Raw genomic sequence first — 21,584 nt, forward strand, 5'->3', positions numbered from 1 at the left:
CGGACCGCAGCGACGCACGGATGCACGCCAAGACCGTACGATCCTACGCAGTGCCGTAGGGGACCGCACCGCCACTTCCCAGCAAATTAGGGACACTGTTGCTCCTGGGGTATCGGCGAGGACCATTCGCAACCGTCTCCATGAAGCTGGGCTACGGTCCCGCACACCGTTAGGCCGTCTTCCGCTCACGCCCCAACATCGTGCAGCCCGCCTCCAGTGGTGTCGCGACAGGCGTGAATGGAGGGACGAATGGAGACGTGTCGTCTTCAGCGATGAGAGTCGCTTCTGCCTTGGTGCCAATAATGGTCGTATGCGTGTTTGGCGCCGTGCAGGTGAGCGCCACAATCAGGACTGCATACGACCGAAGCACACAGGGCCAACACCCGGCATCATGGTGTGGGGAGCGATCTCCTACACTGGCCGTACACCACTGGTGATCGTCGAGGGGACACTGAATAGTGCACGGTACATCCAAACCGTCATCGAACCCATCGTTCTACCATTCCTAGACCGGCAAGGGAACTTGCTGTTCCAACAGGACAATGCACGTCCGCATATATTCCGTGCCACCCAACGTGCTCTAGAAGGTGTAAGTCAACTACCCTGGCCAGCAAGATCTCCGGATCTGTCCCCCATTGAGCATGTTTGGGACTGGATGAAGCGTCGTCTCACGCGGTCTGCACGTCCAGCACGAACGCTGGTCCAACTGAGGCGCCAGGTGGAAATGGCATGGCAAGCCGTTCCACAGGACTACATCCAGCATCTCTACGATCGTCTCCATGGGAGAATAGCAGCCTGCATTGCTGCGAAAGGTGGATATACACTGTACTAGTGCCGACATTGTGCATGCTCTGTTGCCTGTGTCTATGTGCCTGTGGTTCTGTCAGTGTGATCATGTGATGTATCTGACCCCAGGAATGTGTCAATAAAGTTTCCCCTTCCTGGGACAATGAATTCACGGTGTTCTTATTTCAATTTCCAGGAGTGTATATATTCTTCTTCTGAGCAACTTGGATGCATCAGCCGTTAATATAACTGTGCGTTAGTTGTCACACTTACTACATTTTTCTATCTTAGGGATTGAGTGGATGATATTTTCCCAAAGGTTGATGGTAAGTTGCTATTTTCATAGGTTCTACATAACAAGTTGAAAAGTTGTCTGGTTGCCACCACTCCAATTGATTTTAGGCATTCCGATGGAATGCCTGATTATATCTCAGATCTTCTAGGCCTGTTTTAAGCTCTGACTCTAAAACTGCCTCCCATATGTTTTCCATATCGACACCAATTTCTTCTGCCACGTTACCAGACAAGTCCCCCCCCTCATAAAGGCCTTCGATGTACTCTTTCCATCTGTCCGCTCTGTCTCTTCTACGTTTATCAATCGAACTCCCACTGCACACTTAATGTTACTAACCTTCCGTTTAATTTCAACAAAAGCTCTTTTGACTGTTCTATATGACGCGTCCGTCCTACCAGCGCTTATTTCCTTTCCGACTTCTTGACGTCTTTCCTGCAACCAATTCACCTTAGCTGCCCTGCACTTCCTATTTATTTCATTCCAAAGTGGTTTATATAGCTGTATTCCTCCCTTTCGCTAAATATTTACATACTTCCTTCTTTCGTCGCTCAGTTGAAATATTTCCTTTGTTATCCAAGATAGTGTACTTATTCTTCCTATGAGATCTGAGTCTATGTCTGCACCTGATTATGCCTTACAATCCAATAACTGACTTCGAATCTCTGTTTAATCATATTGCAATCCATCTGGAATCTTCCCGTGTCTCCAGGTCTTTTCCGGATACACCTCCACCTGCTGTGATTCTTGATCTGAATATTCGCTATTTTCATCCTATATTTTTTGCAGAGCTCAATTAGTCTTTTCCTCTCTCACGTCTACTTCCTAGCTCCTAGCCTCCGATGACACTTTTTTATATTCCTTTGCCTACAACCGCGTTCCAGTCATCCGTGATAATGTGACTTACATCTCCCCTTAGATACTGAAGTTGGCCTTCGTAACTAAGTCGTCAACGTAGAAGGCATTTTCGGTACTGTCGAGGATTTTTCCTTAACGGAAGGACTGTTACAGGGTGCACATAGCCTCGTGAAGCCAATTGAGGATCTACTTGACCGAGTAGTAGCGCCTCCATGTTTAGAAAAGTCTGCCAGACGGCCGGCAGAGCTGTGTGCTGACCACATGCCTCTCCGTACGGCATCCACATGACGCCATAAGGCAGAGGATGGCACGGCAGTCGGCAGACATCTCTTGGGCCTTCACAGTCTGACGAGGAGGTCATTTTACGTTCTGAATTACCCAGTCAACATCCTCATATACTTTCTGTATCTCTTCATCTTATGCCTGCAACATTGGCTAGTATACCTGAACTGTCGTTGTCAGCATTGTTTTGCTGTCGAATCTGATAGGAAGAACCATATCACTGAAATGATCAAAGTAGCGTTCTCTGTTTCCTATTCATTACAAAAGCTACTCTCGTTCCACCATCCTCTGCTGTTGCTGATATTACTTTATATTCGTGTGACCGAAAACCTTATCATCTTTCCATTTCACTTCACTGATCCCACACTGTGTTTTTTCATTTGCCATTTCAGATTTTTAGCTTTCCTACTTTGTTCAGACGTCTGAAGTCCCACGCTCTGACTCGTGGAATTTTATCCCGTTGTTGGTAGTTCCTTCTTTTTCTGACGGTCACTTCGCCTTTGGCAGTCTCTTCCCTGCTCCCTCGCCCCCCCCCCCCACCCTACACCGCCTCCCTCCTTCCCCCCCCCCCCCCCCCCACACACACACCTACTGGAGACGCGAAAGGATGACTAATCCGTATTCTTTTGCCAGTGGAGAGAACATCACGACACTATTTCTGTTACTGGACCTATGTCCTGCCGATACACGTTATATGTCTTTAATGGAGTGATTTCCACTGAAACATCACACTGTTGATCATTGCTGATTCTTCCTCCTTTTAGAGATAGTTTCCGCCCCAAGGACAAGAGAGTGCCCTCGACCTCTTTCCGTTCCTCCGCCCTTTTTGACGGTTGTCGGCAGACTAGGATGATTTCTTATGCCGGAACTTCTTAGCTCCTATTGCTGATGTTTTTTATCCAAATGTAGCGGAGGGACCCGGCATTGCGCAGGTATACATTTATAGGCGTGAGTCTACGCCCGTACCACGCAGCGTCTGGGCTTGTGCTTACTGTTTATTACGTCATATCTGCTGAACTATGTCGTATAGTGATATAATGTTGTACATACATTCAGCGGCGTACATGGATACAATCTGCAAAATATTTTTTGAATAGAGTTAGTAGTATCGAAGTAATAAATGAAAACGTCGTGTGTGATGCGGCAGTTGTTCACGCATCTCACTATATATGATGTCGCATCTCCTGGACTACGTGTCGTGCAATCACATTATTTTGCACTTACATTCAGTGGTTTATGCGCATACTGTCAGTAAAATGTGTCGCCAATACAGTTAGTAGCAAAAAAAAGAAGTAATAAATTATAACGTCAGTACTTTCACTGCGTAAACAGCTGAAAAGTAGTAAGTGATAAATATTTCTCCTTTTATAATTTGGAACTATTATCAGCAAGAAAAAGATTTCGTTGAGGTTAGAAACTTTGTGTAACGTCTGTTGCATTTCGCTAAGTGGTCTAATTCTCAAATACTGGATGAATGAAAACTGGGAATTCACGATTCACGGGCTACACTTCCTTTTCGCTCCCACTCCTTGGATACGCAGGTGATTCTTAGCCCCACAGTGATTGTCAACTGACAGTAAGGTATACACACACACACACACACACACACACACACACACACGCACATCCACTTTTTATATATTCATGGATTTAAGCAGTGGCCCGACTCGAACACTGGACAGAAGACATTTTGATTGCCAGTCAAAGAGGCTACAGCTACACCAAAATGTACAAAATGGTAAAATAAATGGTATTGGTAAAACTCGTCCGTCGTAAATACTCGTAATTACTTTTAACTAAATTCCGTTGTAAAAATGTAAGCGGCCACATACTCTCTGAATGGTATAATCGTATGGCGTAATTGGTCGGGAGACACTGTTTGGGGTTGTTTTGCCACCTAATGCTCGTTTTTTTTAATTGAAGTCACTTGAGTGACCCGTTCGTTCATGATGGTGAGATTATTAGGAAAACCGTAACACCCAGCCCCTGAGCGAAGAAAATCTATACAACTGGGAATCGAACCGGGGACCTCGATATCTAATGATGTGACTGTGGACAATCGTGTTTAGAACTCAGCAGTGACTTCTCAATTGCAATCAATCCGCGTCCCAAGCATTGTGCAAAATAACATCGTCAGAGAAACGTTACAATACATTGCTTCCCAATTTTTTTACAAAAATGCAGCCAGCGAAACATTGAGTCTCTCTTTCCCATAGCGTTATAACTTGTCAAAGATTTTAAAATATTTCATTCATAAACATACGAACGCGCATCGAATCCAGCCATGTTCACGCTGGAAGTTCATAATTAGCACGTTTGCTAAGCAGAGATTGCCTATTTAAGAAACCGTTCAGACTTCACATTACATTCACATATGCCAGCTAACTCATTCACCCCAAATAAAATGTGTCTGAAAGCAAAATAGTATGCACAAATTCTAAAAGACTGTTCGCCGTCAGTTGAGAATATTGTAAATATAGGAACCTATTATAAAGTGGTAAAATTAATATGTATGGTAATAAACAAAGTTGTTTCATGTGTAAGAAATTGTACTTCGTTTCGTCCACGTCTCCCTCTTCCTCAACATTACTGAGATTCCTCTCTCTCCCTCCCACCCCACCTCCTTTTTCCCCCTCCTCCCCATCTCCTACTCTCTTGCCACTAGGCATGTAATGGTGTGTAAGCAATTGCGCCAGTGTTTTAGTGTAAGCAGCACTGTACTTGTAGATGATAATTCTATAAGTAACCATTCACTTGACGAACGAAACTCATTTATGTTAAACGTGGTTGTTCCTCTGTAGTTTATCCTCTAACTTCAAGTTTAAACCTGGTGAGAAATTGTTCTCTAAACGCCATTAAAGCTTTGATAGCGATCCTCACAAGATAATTGTTATCTAAACGTCAGTAAAGCTTTGATAGCATTCCTCCCAAAAATTTATATCTTTTTAAGGCAGTGAACTCTGACTTTCATTTCACTATACCTTTGAATGCAAGTTACTCGTTCAAAGCAGTCATCTACAACTATATCATAGCCTTATGTAAGAGAACTTACGTTCAGCAATGCCCTAAGCTCCTACAATACCTTGAGATTTATGAGCTAAATATGGACCAGAATTTACTGTAATGCCGATATAGTACCTCGTTAATGAAAGCGTACAGTGGGACTTTTCGATGGTGCGCCATCGTAATTAACTGTTGAGTGGCTAGATATGAAGTAATGTTAAACTCGAGTACTTATTTTACGCTCACCTGACTGGAGCTAACGCCTCACGTTACTGGCCGCATAAGGTAAATGTGGTACCGTGGTTACCGAGGGCCCCTCTGTATAAAATCTGGAAGCTACCAACAAAAGCTACTAAAGCAAACCGAAATTACCTTTTCAGAGGCTGATACTTAGGAAACGAGTTAAATTGTTTTACTATTCCCATACCTCTTATACACCTTACATTACGGTACACAAATATTTATATTAATTTGTCATTCTTTTCTTTTTCAGAGATTTATGAGTCATTTTGACAATCTTTCCCCAGTTACTGGAGGTCTGCTTTATTGCAGTTTCTTTCTCGCTGAGGATGATTAGAACAATATTAAAATCATATTCAGAGATAAAATGCATCAAAATGAGAAATAAAACATTATTCAAAATAAATGGGAGAAAATTCTAAAAAGAAACGCACGGCAAACTTGCAGTAAAATCGTTAATACTAGTCATTAAGGATATCTAATTGTTTTTAGTGGATTTTGGGACGCGCCCGTACAGCCATCTGAACAGCAGAATGTCAATTACGACAATACCAACTTGAGAGAAACTCAAAATCCAGTACACGAGCAGAGACAATCTCCAACCCAGCTGGGAATTAATACCGGGCCCCTTCGGCAAACCGAGCGGGGTGGCGCAGTGGTTAGACACTGGACTCGCATTCGGGAGGACGACGGTTCAATCCCGCGTCCGGCCATCCTGATTTAGGTTTTCCGTGATTTCCCTAAATCACTCCAGGCAAATGCCGGGATGGTTCCTCTGAAAAGGCACGGCTGACTTCCTTCCCAATCCTTCCCTATTCCGATGAGACCGATGACCACGCTGTCTGGTCTCCTTCCCCAAAACCAACCAACCAACCAACCCTTCGGCAAGCAATCCGCAGCGCTGACCACGCTACTATCTAGGAGACCAACAATGGTGAAGTTTGTGAAAATTAGTTTGGTAATATTTCAGAAAAAACACGCAAGTGGAAACCTTAATAGCGTAAGAACATGGCTAATATACCGATGAAATACTAAAACAACACGTTTGCATTCCGTGATTCCTACGTGCCATTTGGGCGACTAGCAAATACTCCACAAATTACTCACCAAGTTCAACATGATGGCCACGTCCTACAATAAGAAGTAAACTCAAGAGAATACCATCCAACACAGTTCTGCATCGGAATATTAAAATGCACCACTACAAATTATAAATCCTCCAAAATACTATCTTCCCTAAGTGCAGCCTAAACCCTGAAGAAATAAGTACTGACAAGAAAGGAAACCTTTACAAAAGTGACATGAAGCGCCTATATGCTTCCATAATCACGCAACTTGGGCAGAAGAGACCATAAACTGTGCAAACGTTGATGCACGTGGATTTCTCCCTCCCTCGCAGTGTGTGGCCCTAATCATTTCCAAGTTAATATATAGGTTAGGCCTCGTTGCATGATTTAGCAAATTTTAGCAAAATACTATTCAGTAAACATTATATGTCAAAATGGCTGTCATGTTACCACATCACAAAACAATACATCAATACACTTAGGAAGAATTGCGTGGTCGGCTGGGCCTATTCACACACACACACACACACACACACACACACACACACACACACACACACACACGTATGCAGCAACATCCCAAAACTTTAATTTAGATTTTCCTCACTCACAATGCATTAAAATTCTTTGCTAAATCTAAAATTTAATTAGGATACGATATGTGTAAAGGAGCAGAAGCATAACCAAATGAGAAGAAAAGTGATTTTATTAATAATTATTATCTTTCTCTTAAGAAAAATTTCAAACTTTTATTCAAAATGGCTCTGAGCACTATGGGACTTAACACCTATGGTCATCAGTCCCTAGAACTTAGAACTACCTAAACCTAACTAACCTAAGGACATCACACAACACCCAGTCATTACGAGGCAGAGAATATCCCTGACACCGCCGGGAATCGAACCCGGGAACCCGGGCGTGGGAAGCGAGAACGCTACCGCACGACCACGAGCTGCGGACTTTTATTCAAATATAACTTTACTAAATGTTAACAGTTCCACAATGTTTCACAACAGGACCTGCCTCTACATGTCAAATATGAGCTCAACACTAAGCACTTTAAAGAAATTGAAAACATTGCCCAGGCATGGTCCAACATACTCCATCCCATAACAAAGCCAAGTAGATTAACATTAGATGGAATATGCATAAAAACTCAGATTAATATCACACAGTAATCATTTTAAACCTTTCAGTAACCAACTTGGGATGCACACAGCTGGTATAACTGACACATTAATGACTTATTAATTAGACCAACTTAAGCTAATAATCTGCTAAATCAAACATACAGTAGTGATGCTAAAACCACCAAGGGGTCTTTCTTTTGTTTTCCAAATAACCGGCTCCCTCACATCCAATGACTGACACCATATAACATGTTCATGGCACAATTCGTTCAAGGGAGGCATGCATTAGCTAAATTAAAATCAGACACTAGCATTCAGAATTAATTCGCTGAATGCAACTGCTTTGACATCATTTGCATTAGGTATAGGTACTCTACCTGTTAGTGACATTTGAGAACTTGTGCCGGACCAGGACTCGAACCCAGATTTGTCTCTCTTCGCAAGTACCCGCCTTAACCACTTCACCAGCTGTGCACCTGAACAGATTCAAACCTCTGTATGTCACATTGTCTAAATCCTATATCATAGTCTACTGCACTAATGCTCGCAACATTACAGAGATTCCCTTAACAGGGAAAATGAGTCAACGAGTAATCGAGATCAATGTTGTTACCATCGCGTGCCTGTCTGGGCTTGTAACATTTATATGCATTTGAGAAAGAACAGACAACGTTGACTAACCGCAGCTGTACGAAATAATTCGAAATTAATGTGCTGAATGTGAAGGCCTTGACGTCAGCTGCCAAATAGTGACATGTGGAAATTTGTGCTGACCAGAGCTCGAACCTGGACTTTCCATTTATCAAACGGCCACCTTAACTTCTTTGCCACGCTGTGATGAATTCGTTTAATTACGATATAGGATACAGACAGTGTGAGATTTGGGGGTTTGGTTCAGTATGGGGAGCGTGCAGGAATATCTTAGTTAGTTACAGCAACTACCACACGATAAGAGGGAAATCGAAGTTTGAGTCCCATTCTGGCACAAATCTTTATATGCCGCTACTGGATAACAGATCTAAAGCTAATGCAGCTGATGACAAGGTATTCACATTCAACGAAATAATTTCGATTTACTTCGTACAGCTGTGGATCATCAACGTTGTCTGTTCTTTCAGACATGCATGTAAACATAAGGCAGTTCACTCTTTAGGCACATCATATTTTCGCCACAATGTCGAAATAATTTGATTTACTTCGTACAGCTGTGGATCATCAACATTGTCTGTTCTCTCAGACATGTACTTAAGCATACTAGCACTGCATATTCCAATAGGGGCCATAAATAAAGTCTATATTACACCTGGCAGGGCTGTCTGATACATGTATCACATCAAACGAAAACAGTCTTTCCCATTACAGTACCTTATAGTTCATTGTTGGTGAACAAACAACATTCCCACATTTCTCAAATAACCGGCACAATCCATGCTATAGACTCTTGTGCTCTCCCACACACAATTCGTCACAGCAACAGAGAGCTTCAAGCCTGCCCAGAAACTAACGCCATTGGCTAGGGTCTTCCAAATCGGCTGTCTTCTTCACAAGCCACAATCACTCTCTCCAGTGCGCCACTGCCGAGACTACTCGACTCACTGTCCACTTGCCTCCACGAGTAGCACTAGTATCAGGTCTCAGCGTACCGATCATTCCCAGTGTAGGGTACGTTGTAAACTTCCTTCAAACGATCGGCCAGGCGAGGTTCAAAATGTGCCGGGAACTGGCACAGATTGGAAACAACAAAAGGGACATGTTTGTGTTGGGTGCTTGTGACTGACCATACAGCACTCTGCCGATCTGGATACATGGATATTCGTATTCATCCAGGTGTTGGTAGACGAATACCAGTGCAGTCCAATAGCTACAGGGAGAGAAACCACCGTATATAACTGCACCGCTGTGCGACTCACAACGAAAAAAAGAAAAAAAAAACACGTAAGTATTCTTGGTGTGGCAGTAAGTTAGGCATAGTAAACAGCCTGTGGCATATCCACGCTGCCAGGAAGGTTATGATACGTCCCCTTAGAACAATCTTACAAGACTGTGCTTAAACTGATACACAATGTTTTTAGCGCAACGCAATCTGACTATCAAAGATCCCTGCAAAAGAATGGCCCTGAGTAACATTAAACTATATCTTTCAGAAATCACTTACCTCACAAAAATCTTCGTTACTCGAACTACTGCAATACAGCGAGCGCCACTACTGCCAGCTTAATAGTCATAATATATATAACAGTTCATGATAAATTACAAAACTCCGCCATCTCTCTCCCCACATCCACCACTGCTGGCGGCTCACCTCCAACTGCGCAACGCTACGCGCTGTTCACATCCAGCTGCCGCTGCCCAACACTACAATGGCAGACAACAATGCAAACTAGCCACAGGCTGCACGCAGCACAGCCAGTGATTTTCATACACAGCGCTACGTAACGTTGCCAATAAGAAAATATAAATAGGCTACTTACAAGGTGGTGTGCTGAGCTCGGCCTTGCTGACTCATTGGTTGCTGAGTCAGTGATGGTGGTCATGGACCTTCAGAGCGTTGCCAGTGGGGTTGGTTGGGGGGGGGGGGGTGAAGGAGGGGGCAGCAAAGGCAGTGAAGCGACGCTGCCCAGGGAGATGAAACCTGACTGTAGACTGTGGCACTGCATCAGGAAGCAGCAGCTCCCCAGTAGCACAGAGCTGGGTGGTTGTTCATCCACGCCTCAGGCAAAGCGACATAGAAGAAGTGAGAGGTAGATCGGCAAGTGGCTTCGTGGTAACAGCGGCGGGGTGTTGGCTGGCAAGAGCTGTAAGGTCGACTGGCGTGCGGCCTATTGGCGTTACAGTGTAGCCATACTGTGCCGTTGACGAGAGATGGACTTAGGCGGTTTAAATGCAGCAGTCGATCACAGTGTGCAAGAAGCCTCGTCACGCGGAAGTAACTCGCATGCCTCGTTTCTGTCTCAAGCGGAAGTGTCTCACGGAGGAGCCAATGATCGATGTCCAGCTTTTGCCAAACGGTAGTGGGCCGAACCACAGAAGCTTCCTGAAGGTTGGTCAGTGTTCTCGTCTGTAATTCTCGGAAATTTGGTGCGGAAACATTTCGCTGCTGCTTATCAGGCTAGTCCTTGTCCCCAGTTGCACCCTAGTTACGACTCTAGGCTGTGGGTGTGTTTGTCATTGTATTTCCTCCATTGTTAGATAAATCCGGCTCACAGGGCTGCTATTTGATTGTCTACCTACAGCAAGGACACTAATATGTCTTTCATTGTTCTTATAATTTACATTCTCCTGCAAGAATTAGGCGAAAACATTCCATTCGTAATTTTTCAACTTTGCACGCACGTCTTTCTTCCTGTATTACACCATATACGCTATCTCACAGACACAGAGTCTATAGCTCCTTGTTTGCGCTCTTTCTATTTCAACTAACTTTTTAGCAACTCCATCGTTCCACATCGTAGGAAAAGAATATGGATCAGGAAGTCTTCCCACTTAATACAGCGTGTTAAAATTCGCATCTCACACATTCTGATATTACATCCATCGCATACTACTAATAGTGACAGAAAACTCGAAGGAGTTCTCATGTGTAATATTAAGACACGTCCTGCATTAACTTACACAATCAATATCATGCACTCACTATGAAAAGCCAGGCACTCCCTGACTTGCACGAAGCCATTTATATTAATCTATACGGGCACTGCTCTGTTACCTCATCTAATAAATGAGCAAAGCTGTCTACAAAAGAAAGGGGTCAGCGCTGAAGTGCTCTGAAAACATGCTCAGTTGTATTGATGGAGAAAAACTCCATGATTCAATGAACCCACTGCACTCTCATAATACAATATTAATCACCATAATACACCAATAAAAATACATGTGCTTCACCATTTTTTATAAAACAGCATAAGCTAACTCTAGTTCATGATCTCCACAATTAGTCCTCAGCACTTTCATAATAACAATCAGTGTCTCAACTCAGAGTCATTAACCACGGGGATCTAGAAGTAGTCTAGTGGCCCCGCTTCAGGGGGATCTTCGATATCATAGACTTAGTCACAGTAGCTTCTCAGCTCCACAAAACATTCTGTAGTACCCTATACGTTCTCCCTTAATGCCAGAGATCTAGCCTGGACACATATCGTTGAGGGATTTTCTGCTGCCATGTGCACTTCATCCCGGTAGACATGGATCGGTTTAATTGACACTCTCAGGGCCAAGCCTAAGCGTGTTCCCCTTCTGAGCCAGTGTAGCGTGATGCTAAGGCAGGACATCTAAACCATTCAATACTGTTGCGAAACTTAGTCGACGTTTGACTCTGTCAGAGGTGTGCCACTTACCCTAACATCTACCATATATTTGTGAACTAGAAACTGTTGTCCTGGTGGTTGTCATACTACTAAACTATCCTGTCTCCTAGTACATACTTCATTAACTATCGCGTTACCAAAAATTTTTGTTTCTCACTAGACTAAATAAGCCAAGATTAAACTATTCACATATTCACATAATATAAGTTTCACCTCAAAAAATACTCTTATGTATTATACAAACCCATACCATAACTATTCATAGTACTCTCCCTACATAAATCCTATTTGCAAGGAAAACACTTGTACACTAGCTCACTCTTAGGCCTTGTTTATACCTAAGGTTTTCCACGTCTAATCCAAGCATAATTTCGGCACCTGTTAGCGTAACGCCTTTTTTGGTGGAATACCTAACAAATTATATCATGTGGCTTGATGCGTGAGGCTGCGTCCCAGGGTACATTACACTCAGTGCATGTTTCTGGAGGTAATGGTTCGGCCCTCGGGTTACAAGGATACGAAGCTACAACGGTACAAGGATACAATGATACCAAAACTGAAAATACAAAATCTGAGGTGCTACTTGGATACAGCTGAAGTCCCCCATCTCTTTCTGTCATCAGAGTGAAGAGTACCTTCTCCTTCGTCTCCAAGCCATCCTGATAGTGACTCCAGAATGAAGTGGACGGGTTGTCCAGTGATCTCTATTAGATGGTGGGAGCCAGGATGAGCTCGTCTCCACCTCGACGCCTCCTGGATATGTATGATGAGACAGGAGCAGATTGTAGAAGTCTGCAAAGAAGCAATTGTTGATCAAAACAGTTCTTTACTGTACATATGTTTAGGAAAAATTATGTGTTGCTCCCTCATCTCTGGCGCGGCTTAGCGTTGTCTCGGGACATTTCCTCTGGGTGCATCAGACGAAGTAGGCGCTGTAAACAGCTTGCGGCGTATATACACTGCCTGCGAGCTGGTGTTCTGAGCTCAGAGTCGCTGGCACACTGGGCGATAAGTGGGCAGTGGCGGTCAAGGACCTCATTGCGGAGCAGCCAGCCAGCAGCAGCGCACTGAAGGCAACTTACCGTGTAGCGACGGCAGGGACTGCCGGTAGGGAGGTGAACCCTGGACTGTGGGGTGTGGTGCTGCTACAGTGGCGGCGATTAGGCAACTGCGTGGTCGTTCGTTCAAGACTCAGACAAAGATGTGGCGGCAGATACGGCAGTGACCAGACTCGTGGAAATGGTGCTCGTGTCTTGATTACCAAAGGGCATGGACAGTCAGGCAGCCATTTGGTGGTTCGTCTCCTTATGATGGTGTTAGATGTGTCATAGTTACGGTGTAGAATCCAAGATGTTGGCGATTAACTCTACCGAATTCTGTAGCAAATTCAAGTGACACTAAAGTACATTCGACCTTGCATGCATGTGCAGTGGCAATGGCACCACGATTGTTTGCAACAAAGTTTTAAGTTTACGGGAGATAATTCGTGCCATGATTTTGTAGTCACCATTCAGTAACGTAAGAGGTTTAAAATCCCCAATAAAACTGCTTTCTGAGTCTTTATGGATTCAAACAGCCATACTTGCATGAGCTCTTGATGGGTATTAAAATTCTGCTTCAGTAATTTATTATGCATACATAATAACTTAAGTTTCATTAATACTGAAAAACGTGACAAAACTCTGCAATGAGACCTTCAGGTCCTGCTGGTTAATTTTTAGAGCTTCGTGATATAGAAATGTCAAATTCCTGTTCATCGATTTCCTGGAGGAAGTTTTCGGCTTCAACAACGCTTAATTTTCTGTTGAGATTTAGTAATTATTCTTGCTATATGCCACGCAGGGTAGCCGCGCGGTCTAGGGCTTCTTGTAACGGTTCGCGCGGCTCCCCCCGTCGGAGGTTCGAGTCCTCCCTCGGGAATGGGTGTGTGTGTGTTTGTCCTTAGGATAATTTTGGATAAGTAGTCTGTAACCTTAGGGACCGCCGACATCAGCAGTTTGTGTGTGTGTGAAATCTGATGGGACTTAACTGATAAGGTCATCAGTCCCTAAGCTTACACCCTACTTAACCTAAACTATCCTAAGGACAAACACACACACCCAGTGTTTTTGTATTGCGCTTCTGATTTAGTTTGACTGCAGGAGCATGATGCCATAACGCAGCTTGAGGTGTGTTATACTTTTCCTCTTCTGTCTCTTACTTTCACCGGTTACGTAGAATATAGATGGTTTTCTTGTTGTATCTCATTCTACCACCTGGGTCTCATTTTGCAGCCTTCCGTCCGCTGTCGCCTGAGTTTTGAAATTGTTACTTTAATTTTTTTGTTGGTATGTGATTTTCTATGCCAGAGGCACGTATTTTGTATAGATCTCTGAGAAGTAAAACAAAATTCAATTGTGTTCTTTTGACGTGAATACTTTTATCTTGCGTATGTTTGAAACATATTCGTTATTTGTGGTTTTGAAATTTTGGGCCACCATAGTGTCACCGATCTGTATTGTGTGGCTATCTTTACGCGTTTGTGTCGTTAAAGGCTCGCCGACATTCTACGTATCGGAGACGGCTGTTGCCGAGTTTCCACGTACCTTTTCCCCAATATGTTCGTTGTTTATCCACATTAATAGTGCATATGTATGAGACATTATCAGAAAAAAATTGTCAGCCAAACTTGAGAGAGTAGGATTTTGACCGTCAGTTGTTCCGAAACATAAATTCTGTCCAGTCGACTGGCTGAGTGGCATTTTACATGTTTGTAACCAGGAGTTGTACCGTGCGTGTGTTCCCATGTAACAGTTAAACACATTTCGTGAACGATACTTTCCAATTCCACAGACTTATTGAAATTAGGCTTCTGACCTTTTGGACTTAGCACACAGTTGAAATAACCTGCAAATATTAAATTGTCGTGGTTCCTCCCAAATGTGTGACTGTTTCGAATTCTGTCCTGCCACGCCGATTGCTACTACCTCATGGAGTGTCCACATTGATTATACGTGTGTGGTTGATGGTGACAACCATTTCTCTACTCTTTGGTAGTTTTACGTTGGCTGTCATGATGGTCCCTTTCTTTTCTAAAAAGGCTGTACTAAATCCGCTCAGATTCCCGGATTAGTAATAGCATCATATCCAGTTATTCGTTTAGATCAATGCCAGCTACTTCGTGTAGAATCTGCGGCATGTAAGTAGTCTTATACAATGCGAAAGAGCAGATACGACTGCCACTTATTTATATTTAAAGTGGAAATTTTATTGGCTTGAGAATAATGGTAGAAGAACAATGTTCTTTACTTGGGTGGCAATCCACAAAAAATCCACATTCCAAAGTCGGTGCGTCCTTGGAAAGTAGTCTTGTAGCTGTGTGATGCTCCGTTTGGGATGACATTGGTTCTGTTCCTAGCATATTCTGTTCACAGCATCAAAAATGATTCAAATGGCTCTGAGCACAATGGGACGTAACATCTGAGGTCATCAGTCCCCTAGAACTTAGAACTAATTGAACCTAACTAACCGAAGGACATCACACACATCCATGCCCGAGGCAGGACTCGAACCTGCGACCGTAGCGGTCGCGTGGTTCCAGACTGAAGCGCCTAGAACCACTCGTCCACAGCGGCCGGGAAACATTGAGCTGCATGAAAAAGAAACTGATAAGCGAAATTCAATAGAGATACAAGTGAAATATATGTAAAAAAGTGTGAAATACGGTAAATATATGTGAAATTACATGACATGCGTCCATGGGTGAAGCAAAGGGTAAAAGATCCTCCTAAATTGCAGGATCGATTTCAACCCAACTTGGTGCACATGCTATTTACTGTCTTGAAAGAACTGTGTGGGTAAGAACCAACAGCGTCCTATTGGGGTGGAGGTGGTGGACAGAGAAGGGTGGGGAGGATGAATTGGAAAGACACAGAGGGAGAAGGAGAGATGGACACAGATAGGGGAGAGGAAGAAGTAGACAGAGAGAGGGGGTGGAGATGACTGGAGCGAGGGGGAGGTGGAGATGGAGAGAGAGCTAGGACGAGGCGAAAATGGACAGAAAAGGGGAAGAGGAGGAAATGGGGAGCGCGAAGGAGACAGGCGTAAGTGCAAGGTGGAAAGGAGTAGAGAGGGAGGAGAGAGAGAGATGGACAGAGAGAGGGAAAGAGGGAGGGGGAGGAGAAGATGGGGAGGAGATGGACAGGGGGAGGGAAAGGAGGAGATAAACAGAGAAGGGGAAAGAAGATCGAAAGGGAGAAGGACGAGGAGGGGATCGATGGATAAGAGGAGTAGATGGATAGAGAGGACGAGGAGATGGACAGATAGGGAAGATGAACTAATAGAAAATTAGGGTAAATACGTACTGGGACAAGGACGGGTACTCACCTAGTCTAAATACAAAACTGTTTATTTTTTAAGTCGATACATACGTTTTTTTCATGCTGTCATTGAATTGTTTTCCAATTCATTCAGTTATCGAATAAGCGCCACGAGTAGAACTGTAGGCATTGAACAATTCATAAAAGGACACACAAAAGCGGCATGTAAAGCGCTATTTCTTCAATGGGCCAAAGAAAACAGAAACTAAACATAACTGGAGACCTCTTGAGTGTTCCTACAATTAGCGGTTTCTGCTGCAATGGGATTGTAGGATGTACAAGATGGTTCAAATGGCTCTGAGCACTATGGGACTCAACTACTGTGGTCATAAGTCCCCTAGAACTTAGAACTACTTAAACCTAACTAACCTAAGGACATCACACACATCCATGCCCGAGGCAGGATTCGAACCTGCGACCGTAGTGGTCGTGCGGTTCTAGACTGTACCGCCTTTAACCGCTCGGCCACTCCGGCCGGCGGATGTACAAGACTAATGATTAATAGCCAGCTGACTAAAGCAATGAAAATTCACAGCTCGGCGAGACGAGGATGCCCCATGTTAATAGCACTGTTCGTTATCGCCATTGAAGGTTTACTTGCTACTTTAACCAAACGTTTGCGAGGCATAACGATCAATGGAAAGAAGATTGTTTCCAGTGCCTACGCAGACGACCTAGGTTTTCTAGTCACGGACGATCACGAAATAGAGAAAGCTATTCAGATCGTTAGTAAATACGAACTTGCCTCAGAAGCAAAGTTGAATGAAAGGAAGTCTGAGATTATGAATATAGGACGCGACATATCTCTGCAACATGACCGTCAGCTCACACGAGCCTCTAAAATGAAATGCCTAGGCACTGATCGTAGGAACAATATCGCTGTTTAACTATAGCAATGCTTGCCTGTGTACAGACCTACTCTTTGAGGAAGCTTGATGAAATACAGAAAATAAGCTTAGCCAAGGTCCACATGACGTCAAAGATCAACTACGTTGCACAAGTGCTGCCGATGCCACAAGAGACGATGAAACGAATATTGTCAGCTTTAGGCCACCTTGTCACACGAGAGTATATATTTGAAGTACGATACGCTAACCCTGGCCACAGGAGAAGGAGGTTTCAACCTAACAGATGTCGAGAACAAGTCACGGAAGTTATATGCGTAAAGAGATACAAACAATAGAGGACTGCCAGCCGTTTTGGCCGAGCGCTTCTAGGGGCATCAGTCCGGAACCGCGCGACTGCTACGATCGCAGGTTCGAATCCTGACTCGGGCATGTGTGTGTGTGATGTCCTTATGTTAGTTAGGTTTAAGTAGTTCTAAGTTCTAGAGGATTGATGACCTCAGATGTTAAATCTCATAGTGCTCAGATCCATTTGAAAAATTTAATAGAGGTCTCAGCCGAACACCAAACAGTTTAACAGCACACTTGTCAAATGAGATAGCACTAAACAGTCTGAAAACTCCTATTAAAGTACATGATATTCCGAATGAACTGTTTCATCTAAAAACCTTTTTAATCGAGCTAAGCTACATAAGTCAAACTTCCCAAAAAAGGAGCTCGTTACGGTAAGCCAGTTAATAAGAAGCTGATGGAAAAGAAGAACAGGAAAATTATCGAACAAAAATATCGAATCACAGATGGCCAGTAATCTGGAAGAATATGCACTATCTTGATCTGCCAACGATAGCGAAACAAAAACTCCACACCAACACTAATCTTCATGTCATAGATTTGACGGCCTCACCATTACGCACAATGTGCAACTTAACGGATAATAAAGAACAACGTTTTGTGTGCATCCGTGTTAAAGAAGTCTGGAATTTCATTGACACAAGATGGCAACCATCACGTGGACTTACCCCAGTTCCATTATCCTGATGACTTTATGCCCGGACTCCGTTGTGTACCGTAACACAAAACGGGATACACTTAACCGGCTGAAGGGACATTAAGTCCATTATTTAATGTCACACGCTACCAGAAGTAGGGACGAGTTCTGTATTTATGTTGCATCCCAACTGAATCGGCTTTCAAAAACAAGAACATATACGAAAATCTATACCAAATTCCTAGAAATAACTCTAAGAAACAAAGATTTAATTTGAATCAAGAATTAAGAAGGTTTTAAAACGAGGGATGAAATCAGAATAAAACTATATTCTTTTTCAGCGTTCTCAGAGAACATGTTTTTATCATTATTTTTTCCTTATAATACGTATTAAGTTCGCTTATTGCGTATCTTTCTGTGTTTTAAGGGCGAGAAGGCGCCTTGATTTATTTTAATCAAAAACGCCCCATGAGTGACTTCCGAGACAACAAGGTGAAATGTATTTCATTCTTTTGTGTAGTTCTTTCCCGACAACAAACTTATTTAGTTCGCAGATATGTCGAGACCGATGGATACATCGTTACAGAAGGGACAGAAAGATTAAATAAATAAATAAGTAATAATAAAAGTAAATAAAAAAGGGCTCTACCCTGTTTTGGGTCTGGTGCTTTCAAGGTTATGAGAAGCATCTCTTGCGAAACACAAACATACAAACGTAAGAACAATACAATCACGAACAAACTGAGAAAGCAAAACTCCAAGAAGACGAATTCTGAAGGAGATGCTGATCTGGAATACATAAAAAAATGACAAAACTTCTGTACTGTAAGCAATGATATCCATATTAATCAAAGGCAAGAAGCTAGCCCACGAAGGCAAACAAGGTGAAAACATGGCTGGGCTATAAGGGAAGATGCGTGGCCAAAAAAAAGTAAAAAGAAAAAATAAACAAAAATAAAAAAATAAAGTGGTCAGCATAGATCGCGGCAATGTGGAGGACCCTCGTTCGATACCTGGTTACTGCAAAGGATTTTTTCCTTGATGGGAGGAGTGGTATGGGATGCACTCATCCTCGTTATGCCAACTGAGGAGCTGCTTGACTGAGTACTAGCCTTACCACGGTCTGGAAAGTCTGGAAAACGGTCACGAGAGCTTCATGCTGACTACATTCCCCTCCAAAGCGCATCCGCATGACTCGCAAGCCAGTGGATGACACAGCGACCGCCAGACATCCCATATTTGTGTAAAAGGAAGTGCGGTTTGTACGATAAATGTAATCTTTCTAAAATTTTTGGGAAATGACAAATGAAGAGGAACAGCTGAAGCTGGGAAGTTGAAGTGCAAAGTCGGATAGAAGGGCTGTGTTCTTTTTGTTATTGGAAAAGGGTAGCTTTCATAGAAAGACCGCAGTTTTCTTTGCGGTAATAATTTGATGGTGTAACTTGGAGAAGAGAATTATAGTACAGAGAGTGTAAGCTATTTGAGAGTGCAATGTTGACCGGAAGAAAAAGTTCAAAACAGGTTATCATAGTACCATTTCTCCAATGACTTACTACATTTTAGGAAGAGTCACTGATTTCGAAATTGCCATCGAAGGAGAACAACATACCGCAAGAGTCAAGACTCAAAGCTGAATACTTACTGAAAATATCGGCGCAGAAGACAACGGGAGGTCAATTTTAACAAGAGGTCAGAAAGAAGAGGGCATCAGGCTGTTTTCATCACGAGAACACGATTATTTGATAAATCCGCGAAGACTATATACAAAGGGGATGACGGCATTATTTCGTCTAAATACGTATATATGAATGTGTATTCCACATCTCCTAAACTACTGAATCGATTTCAACCAAACGTAGCACGCATATCTCATACTGTCTGGGAAGACAGACTGTGGGGACTTCCCTATTGGTTGGCGTTTGTGGTGAAAAAGAAGTGTAACCCGTGACACGCAAATACCCAGACTTTATTCATCGAGTACTTGAGAATGAGAGTACTTCGTCTCTTGCAACAAACTGTACAAATAATTTCAAACCTTCATGTAACTATTTCTCGATGACACCCTCCACAAAATGGTGAAAGAAAGAAGTTTTTCGCTTACTACATTTTCGCTAGACTTAAACACTATTTAAACTAACTTATGCTAAGAACAACATAGACACACCCATGCCAGAGGGAGGACTCGAACCTCCGATGGGAGGGGCCGCGCAATCCGTGACATGGTGCCTAAAACCAAGCGGTCAATCCGGAGGCGCCGCCTTAGGAACGTCTTTTTAACTTATTACTCCTTGACTACTAACTCTATTCGTGACACATTTTTCAGTCAATATTCACTTTCACCACTGAATATACTTCCAAATGGTATCATTGTACGATACATAGTTCAGGCGATTTGACTTAATAAACACTGAGATGCGTGGAAAACGGTCGCATACACATGACGCTATAATTCTGAGCCGTGCTCCGGCTCGCGTTTGTGCCGTTGACAGGTTGGTGTCGTGTATTCGGATTGTGACCTCTCGTTTTCTTATTGAGTCCACTGGCGCCACTGCGTTTGCTCGCTTTGCCTGTCCGTGAGTGGCAGCAGCGGCGTTTATCGATAGCGAGTGCTGTGGTACTATCTTTGGAGCCATTTCTATTTGCGGGTCTTCGTGTGTCGGAGTTCAGTTGTAACGAAGCAGCACAGACGTCCGACAGCGTCAGTACTCGCCGAGGGAGCTGGCGATGTATGCACTGCCCGATGGAAGGATGTGGTCGCGAGAGGGCACGACCACGTCGAGGTCGGATTCAGCGAGTTTGTTGAATGGATCGTTACATTCGAGTAGTGCAACTTTCCCTTCTGTGTGTGTCCGTCCGTCGATGTGACCTCATGCCATCAAGCTGTCAGTTGGCGGTTTTATACTCCGACGTTTCCCTTGCCTGACTTCATTGGCAACGACCGATGGTTGGTCTTCGGTCGGTCGTCTCAGTGGACGACGTGTATCTGGTCTTTCGAGCGTCTCTGTGTTCTTAAAGTTCATGTCTACGTTAAATTTGTCTTGTTGCTGTGTAGTGACTTTTTTAGCATTGTTTGAGTTGTTTGTGGAAATGTCTTTTGCGGTTCCATGTGCATCTAGACAGATTTTGAATAGGCAGTTTGGGCTTAACCCTGTTTGCGTACTAGGATTTAGTGGAGCCAACTTCTGTAATTAAATACTAGTCATTTGACGATGTTAACTGTTATTCTATCGTGGTATTGGTTACCGCATCTTATGTGGATTTTGCGAGTGTGTTGGTTGGCGTTTAAGCTGTCCCTAGTTTGAGTTGACATCCTGTTAAGTGAGCAAACTCTTGGCTGCCTGTCTCATCGCTTACGCAGCTGTAGGGACTTTTTCTCGCTCGATCCTTGGAGTACTGTCTGTGGATCACTCTCTTCTTTATTTGGTCTGATT

This window comes from Schistocerca cancellata, chromosome 8 (genome assembly GCF_023864275.1).
Source record: "Schistocerca cancellata isolate TAMUIC-IGC-003103 chromosome 8, iqSchCanc2.1, whole genome shotgun sequence".
Classification (NCBI taxonomy): domain Eukaryota; kingdom Metazoa; phylum Arthropoda; class Insecta; order Orthoptera; family Acrididae; genus Schistocerca; species Schistocerca cancellata.